Genomic DNA, 8,937 nt, shown 5'->3' with positions numbered 1-8,937 from the left:
AGGAAGGGCAGAAGCTGGTTGGACATCTCATTAAATGGCTTTGACTGAGGGGAAACCATGAGGCATGGAGCAGCATGGAGAGGTGGTGCTTGCCTTTTGTGGTATAGGTGTGGAGCCTGTACTGCTGCTGGGCAGAAAGGTGGCTGTGGCAGTTGGTGTGTCATCTTTCTTCAAGGCACTGATTACCATGTCAGCAAAGATTTCCAATTATTCTCTTCGTGTTTTCATGAATGCATCACTAATTTTGATTCCAGAATTTGCTGGTCGCAAGTTGACCCCTGACCCCATTTAAACTCAGTAGTTCAGGTCACAGGTAAAGCAGTGCAGAGCTGGACTTAGAGAGATGGAGGATGCAGGATCTCCGTCAGTCTGATTGCCGATCTTTGGTTTTTGGTTTACATTTATCTTCCGTACAGAGGTTGGATTGACACACAACCAACTGTAATTGGCCAGTTTTCACTGACTTCAGCAGGCCAACCGTTGCTCACTCAATAGACTGGGATGTACTGTACTGTACTGTAATGTTAGGCACGTATCTAATCCAACAGACCTATCTTTTATAGATCCTTTAGTTTTAGGATTTTGACCAAGAACACAGTGACATATAAGTACAAGAAACAAAGGGGGAGGTTTAAACTGGCCTTTCTGTGTGGAGTTTGCATGTTCTTCCTGTGTATGCGTGGGTTCTCTCTGGGTTTTCTGGCTCTTCCCACCTTCCAAAGATATGCATGTTAGATTAATAGATCACTATAAATTCTCCCTAGGAGTGAGCGTGAGTGGTTGTTTGTTTCTATCTGTGTTGGCCCTGCACTGGACTGGTGACCTGTCCAGGAGTACCTGCCTCTCACCTGCTGATTGCTGGGATAAGTTCCAGCTTCCCCGCAGCCCTTAATTGGATGAAGCAATACAGAAAATGAATGAATGAATGAATGAATGAATGGATGAATGGATGAATGGATGGATGAATGAATGAATGAATGAATGAATGGATGGATGAATGGATGAATGAATGAATGAATGAATGAATGAATGAATGGATGGATGAATGGATGAATGAATGCATCAATTATTATCGGTGGAAGTGGACCAGGCTTTGTTTAACCCTTTAATGCTGTATATGTCATATTTGATATATAGAGTTTGAGATCACTTTATTGTTAAAACTTTGCTCAGAGCCCTGTTGTGCACAATCTGATACTTGTCTTGTACCTCCTGGTGGATACAATACTGCACTGCAAAGATTTTTACATATCACACAGTAATAAACAATAAATATGCAAAAAAATGTTTTTATTACTTTTCCTACATTTTGCTAATGTGCCAAAATAAAAGAAAAATTTACTTTTCTCCTGATTTTTCTTGGGTCGGGCATTAAAGGGTTAAACTAGATCAAACAGCAATGTCTGGATGTGCTTCTAAGTATCAGTCAATTTCTCTTTTCAGTTCAGGAATAACAGATGGAAATCTGTCAAAGACGATCTGACATCAGAATCATCAGAGATGCTGCAGACTGTCAGGTCTGTTGAGCACTTTGTACTAAATATTAATTATTGCTAAAAATATGGTTTGGCTTGTTGTGGGTTTGAGATATTCTGTTTATCTCTGTTGTTTTGAGACATAATTAACACAACAAAGAGCTCCAGTGTCCTCTGATACCATCACCCAGTGGATCAGCGACTTGAAACACCCCCGTAATTAAGCTGCGAACAGCTCGGCGTTGTTTATAGCTGCGGCATTGAAAGCAAAAACATTCCAATTTCTTTGATAAGCCGTTTTCATCCAGGCATTTCAGGTTGTTTCAACACCTAAAATTCCCCTTGAGAAGTTTTGGTGGGGAGGGTGATGAGCATTTCTTCCTCTGTATGATTCATATGTTCTATGCTCCTAACATTCAGCATAAGGAAATGCTTCACCAATGTCAGGTTTCCCAGCCTTATCAGCCTTTATGTTTTCTATCCTTCAGGTTATTAGACATGTTTCCCCAGTAACATGAGGTGGAGCCATCCCAGCTTTCACCAGGTAAGAGGTTGGGTGGACACAGGACGGGCTGCCAATCAATCACAGGGTTAACACAGGCGATAACAGTGATGCATCCTTATACCTACAACCTTAATTTAGAACCAGCAGTGGTCCTAACTTTGAGAGGAAGCTGGAATAGCTGGAGAAAACCCACAGAAGCATGGAGAGAACATGCAGACTCCTTGAAGAAAGGAGGGGGTCTGAGCAGTCCACCAGCTCAGACAGAAATAAAGTCTGCTTTATTTTTACTCTCAGAACAACTTCCAGTGCATCATTTGTACACTTTGTTTGCACATTTTTAATTTGGATAAGACTGTAATTCCTCTGGGATAGACTCAGAACATCATGAGCCTAAAACTGTTTTAAGGGAGTCACTGTGCACCCCCTGATCAGGGTCAAGTGACTGTCAAGTTTGTGTAAACACATTCTGAGTACACCATTTGGGAGAATTTACTAAACAACAGCTCTGACACCAGAGTCCAAGACAAATAAATGCATGAAGATGTGATTATGATTCTCTGAGGGGTTTACTTTAAAATTACAATAACAGTAAATTAATTGAAAAACAAACTTTCAGAGGTCATGTTAGTGTTTTCTTTTGTTTATTTAAATGACTGCTTTATCTTATAAACCTGAAGTCACAGGGAGCAGGCTAATAGTAAATATACAGGCAGAGAAAAACTCAAATTCATGTGCTGATCATCAGTAAGGACGAGGAAAGAGCCACTCTGAACCCTGTCATTAATGTGATTGAAGATAATTAGTCAACACATCTTAAGCTTGCTGATTCTTCCACATTAAACCCCAAGGTTGCTGAGAGTTTTTTTTCCTCAAAGATTTAAGCCTTTGCCATTCCAAACTCAGTACTAAAAAGAACCCCCTTTATGCGGTTGATAAATTAGTTCAACAACCGAAGAGATTCTCACTGCTAGAGAAGGTTAGGGTTTGGTTTTGTTTTGCTCACAATTCTACATGAGGAAGGGATTGACGCCATCTTTAAGCACAGAAAGGCCAAATGTGCCGAGCTAGCTGCCGAATGTTGGGAGGCTGGCTGGAAGATGCCGAGGCTTTGTGGGCTGTCAACCAATGCGTCTCTTATGGTAAGGAGGGGTGACAAGCTCAGAATACTGAAAAAGGCAATACAGTGAATAGAAATCTGAGAGGAGGAGTTGTTGTTGTTGCTGTTGCTGTTCCTCTGAGAGGTGGTCAGCAAAGACAAAGAACAGTAATATCAGATGAAATTAGAGCTACTGTGATTGACCATGTTCTTTTCCATGGTGTGAGCATGACGGAGGTCGGACAAAGGATACAACCAAACATCAGTAGATTGACTGTGACCACCATAATCTGAAAATTTAGAGAAGAGAACAGGTAATTATCTTTTTTGACATTACAGTTTGTAAATGTTGCCAGCAATTACTGTATGACTATACTATATACTGTACCACAGTATACTGTAAATGTCTTAGTACATTACTGTAACAATGTAATGGAGGGTTAGTCTAACTGTCTGTGGGCCTAGTATTCCATGTATATTTCTGTAACTACATGTTCTCTTTTTGTAGAATTGAAAGACTGCCACATGGGGATGGGAGGACAGGAATGTTCTTCCCACACCAAGAGATCCTAATTGTAGATATGGTCCATGAGAACACCATTAAACTGTATGAAATTTAGCAGATCATTAAGAACCATGCAAATTTTAAGGGTATCAGCAGTGTCAGCCTCTCTACTGTTGATTAGTAGAGAGGCTGACAGGAAACAGCTGTATGGAGTGGTCTTTGATTGCAACTTAGACGGAGTCAAAGAGCAAAGATGAACATATGTACAGGTTGGTATATATCCAGACACATTCAATGTTCACTTACACTTCTCCAGAGTTTTTCAACTGGATGCATTGGAAAGACCCCATGAATATTTCTACATGGACGAAGATGGGTTTAGTCTTACCAAAATGAAAAGGAGAGGCCATAGTGTGATTGGCCAACGAGCCATTGTTGATGTTCCTGGGCAGAGTCATGGTGATGTCACATTGTGTGCTGCCATGAGCAATCATGGGGGTGTCCACCACCATGCCAGCCTGGGGCCCTACAAGACTCACCTGCTCCTCATTTTCTTAAATCCTACGTGAGATCCTCTGTTGGGGCAGGAGGATAAGCATCCTATCATGCTGTTGTTCGGGACAATATGAGTTTTCACACAGCCATCCAGGTTAGAGTGGTTCAATATGAACCAAGGTTTTATCAATCCTTGCCTTCCACCGTACTCCCTTTTCCTGAACCCCACTGAAGAATTCTTCTCCTCATGGCAGTGGAAGGTATATGAACGCCAATCTTACACCAGGGTGAATCTCCTGCAGTTCATGTAACTAGCCTGTGGTGACATAGGTGTGGAGGCATGCCAAGCCTGGATTCGGCATGCCAGGGTTGTTATTCTCGTTTCCTGGCCAGACATAATGTGGCCTGCGATGTGGATGAAATCATGTGTCCTGAACCAGTATGGAGAAATGATGCTGTGGCTGAGTAATGAACTCCTCATACGTATATGTTTGTACTTTATTTTTCCATCGGCTTACTGTATACAAGTAGTGATGGTTTAATGAAGCCCCATGAATGTGTTGAGCCTTTCTGGCCAATTTCTGGTCAAACGTCTCATTACTCGAGGCCCCAGTAAGCACCTCACTTGGTTGTACTGACATCAGCTGGTTATTTGATGCCCAGCAGTCCACCTGTCAAACTATATGTAATCCACACACTATTTGCTATGTAAATACAGAGATCCAACTGTATTGTAAATGAATCTATAAATAGATCAATAAAGTAATATGTTGTCTTTTATATATACAGACAGCCATGTGCATGCATTTATATATATATGGAGACATCCTCCATATATATATATATATATATATATAGTGTGTGTGTTTTTTTTTTGTTTTTTTTTTCACATATACATTTTCAATATTTTCACAGGTGTGTATGTACATGGTGGTGGCAGGAGGTGCTTGTGTGACTGGGACATTAGGTGAGAGGGAGGGTTGTGCTTTATTGATTCTTGTTCAGGAATAAGAGTGTTGTGACAGTGTTGTGGCTCAGGCGATTCCTCTTCTTTGATAGAACTTCACCTGCCTTAGAAAACACCCTCTCACAGGGGGACTGAAGAAGCAGGTGTGCACAGAAACTGAAGGGCCAATTTGTATAGATGAGGACACAGATGCTTCTGTGTATGCCATTATAACTGAGGGTCCTGCTGTCGTGGAATGTGTTTTTCTGCCAAGTATCTCTGCACTTCCACAGTAGCCACTGCTTCCGCATTGGACGTTTTACGGCCCTGACTCATAGTGGTGTCAAGCAGGTCCCACAGGTTACTACCACCTACAAAATAGAGCAAAGTAGTATTCCAGCAAACACTCACAAATATAAATAACATCACGTGACCCCTTACTTGACCTGGATGTTGATGTTATTGAAGCCTGCGGTGCAGCCTCACCACAGGTTGCTGATGGACGGTTCTGTGGAGGAACACTTTGCAGTATGACAATGTTAGCACATTCCATCTGCAATCGTTTCACTGCCTCATTTGCCTTCACCTGGTTGTGGAACCCCAGGACTTTAAACCTGGGTGTAAATGACCTTTAGTAATGACCAAGTTGAACAAGTTTTCTAATCTTTATAAGTCCTATATACTGTTACAAGGAAGCTGTTTTATTTTGAAATTCGTGCTTTTATTTTGAAGTAAATAGTACCGTGGAAACGGAAATACATGGGAGAAAAACGAGGGAAAGTACGGAGCAAACTATGCAAACGGCAAAACATAAAAGTTATATTTAGCTCCTGGCTGACAGCAGGCACAAGGTATTCAATACTTTATGATTTATAATGTTTGTTTATGTATAGGAATGATGGCTAAGCTAAGCTTTGAACTTAGGTTGTGTCTTATATTACTGACAGAATTTCCTTGTGTGTAAGAGCAATTATGTGATTAGATCTTTTCGTTTTATTTCCTTTCATAGCTCTTACGGTGTGTTCACGTTGTTCATGGCTTATTATGAAGATTCTCTTCAATAAAATTGTGAAACATCAGTGCGAGCGACCATCATTCAGCCAGGGATGCTACAGTAAGAGCTTACCTCATCGGTTCCACCAGTTCCTGAATAAAAGAAATAAAGGCTGCATGGATTTGCTCTGATGGTCTAAGAAGGTGAAGCCTACTCTCAAAATGGAAACATCTGAAAATCAACCAGATGAAAATGACTGTCAAGCAGGCGAAGAGGAGGAGCTTCGCAGATCTACACGTCAAAGGAACCTCACTGAAAAAAAAGAGTTCCAGAGAGAGGAGGCTGTCAAAAAGGAAAAAAGGCTCATGCAACTTTATGAACAATGGAAGAATCAGGCTCGAAAGGCTAGAGAGCAGCTAAAATCAGACATTCCTGAATGCCAAATAGCAGCTCTTATTGATACATTAGAAAAAGAAATGAACGGTGTTGCTGACGTTTACGTTAAATTAGAGATCATTTCACTCCATCTAGTGACACAAAACACCGTGTTGACGCCTTTGAAGCAGTTACAAAAGACATCATTAAAACTGCTTATGAAAGGATAGCAGACATAGACGGGGACAGTGAAGCAGTGAAGCAACGTCTCCATGAGCTGCTAAACAGAGACTATGCTCGCTCAATATACGGATCCACAGCACCCTCACTTGCAAGCCAGAACTCTGCTGAGTCGTCATCGCTGCAGAAAGAGCAGACGCTGCTGCAGAAATAGCTGCAAAGGAAGCAGAGTATGAGGCATTTTTAGAAGAGAGAAAACAACTAGAACGGATTCAGCTTCTTGAAGAACAACAGAAAAGAAACCTTGAAGCTCATCAACATGAAGTAAAAAGACTACAGACAGAGAGGGATGTCGAGCCAGATTAACAATATACAATCAGGAACAAGACAGGACGGCAGTGTGTGTTCTGCTGGTTTCACCAGAAGGCAATGGCAACCTCAGAAACCTGTCATCTTCATCTCAGCTGCTGCCAGTTACTCTTCCACCACCTCCTCAAGCAGATGTCTCCTGTTTTACTCAAGCGCTTCAAGATAGAATAACACTGAACAGACTCCCGATGCCAGAGCATCTGTATTTATGGGGGATCCAATCCAGTTCATTGAGTGGAAAGCATCATTCATATCACTTATAGACAAGAAAAACATTTCATCAGCAGACAAGCTGCATCATCTGAAGAGGTATGAAGGAGAGCCAGCACACAAGATACTTGATGGGCTATTTTACAGAAATGATGATGAAGGCTACAAGGACGCATGGAACCGACTGATCCACAGATATGGTCAGCTGGTTGTTATACAAAGAACATTTAGAGAGAAACTTTCTTCCTGGTCAAAAGTCCAGTCTAAAGATGCAGAAGGATTCAGGTCCTTTGCTGGTTTTCTGCACTCATGTCTAGAGAAGCCATGCCCCACGTTAAAGGCCTTGAAATCCTGAATGACTGTGAAGAAAACCAGAAACTGGTTCAGAAACTACCAGACTGGGCTGCATCACGATGGAACCGCCAAGTCACTCAGGTTATGAAAGACAAACATGACTTTCCAAACTTCAGAGACTTTGTTGACTTCATGCTGTTAGAGGCAGAAATTGCATGTAACCCCATAACCTCTCTCCATGCACTACACTCTGATCACGCTGCAGAAAAACATCACTTTAAGGAGAAGAGAACTAAGTCTAACGTTCTTCACACACAAACAGTTGCAGAAACGGAAAATAAGGTGCAGTCGAAAGGAGGCTTAAAACCACCATGCATGTTCTGTAATGATAGTAAACATCAATTGCACAGTTGTTCTCAATTCAAAGAAAGGTCTCATGATGAAAGGAGAAAATATGTTAAAGAACATAAGCTGTGCTTTGGATGTGTGAAGCCAGGCCACAGCTTCAAACACTGTCATCACAGGCACTCCTGTGATACCTGTAAAGGAAGACACCCAACCTGTCTCCATGACGACAACTTTGTCAAAGTCAAACCAGTCTTAAGCCAGAGCACAACAGATGAGACTGCTACTGCACTGTCACTCACCTTGGAGAATGTGAAATCATCAGACATCACCTCCATGATTGTTCCAGTGTGGGTGTCTTCTGGAAGAAATCCAGGTATGGAAAAGCTTGTTTATGCTTTGCTTGACACCCAAAGTGACACAGTTTTTATCGATCAGGAAGTCGCTCATAGCTTGCAAGTAAAGGCTCATCCAGTGAGACTGAAGTTAACTACCATGATTGGAAAGGATACATTAACTGACAGTGAACGAGTCTCAGGTCTCAGGGTGAGAGGCTACAACTCTGCCACACTCATTGAGCTCCCTCCTTGCTATACCAAGAATAACATACCAGTAAACCGTACACACATTCCTACTTGTCAAACAGCACGACGCTGGAATCATCTCACAGCAATAGCAGAGGAGATTCCACCACTGTTGGAGTGTGAAGTTGGTTTATTAATAGGATATAACTGCTCAAGGGCACTTGCACCACGGCAAGTAATCTCAGGACAAAACGATGAACCTTATGCAGTTCGTACAGATCTGGGCTGGAGTATTGTTGGTTCCTCATCACCTCACTCTGACACACCATGCATTATCAACATGTGCCACAGGGTCACTGTCAAAGAGCTTCCCCCAGTAACTCCATTAGATGCAATTAAGGTTCTGGAGTCGGATTTCAAAGATGCCAACAAGGATAACAAAACTGTGTCTCAGGAGGACATCCTCTTTCTGAACAAGTTAAAGGAAGGCATAAGGAAAACCAGTCAGGGTCATTTTGAGATGCCACTCCCTTTTAAACAGAAGCCTCGCCTCCCTGACAATAAACAGTTAGCCACTGTCCGAATAAACCACCTTAAGAAAAGGCTAATAAGCAACGAGGGCTA

This window comes from Melanotaenia boesemani, chromosome 9 (genome assembly GCF_017639745.1).
Source record: "Melanotaenia boesemani isolate fMelBoe1 chromosome 9, fMelBoe1.pri, whole genome shotgun sequence".
Classification (NCBI taxonomy): Eukaryota; Metazoa; Chordata; class Actinopteri; order Atheriniformes; family Melanotaeniidae; genus Melanotaenia; species Melanotaenia boesemani.
Note: the sequence above shows the minus strand (reverse complement) of the source record.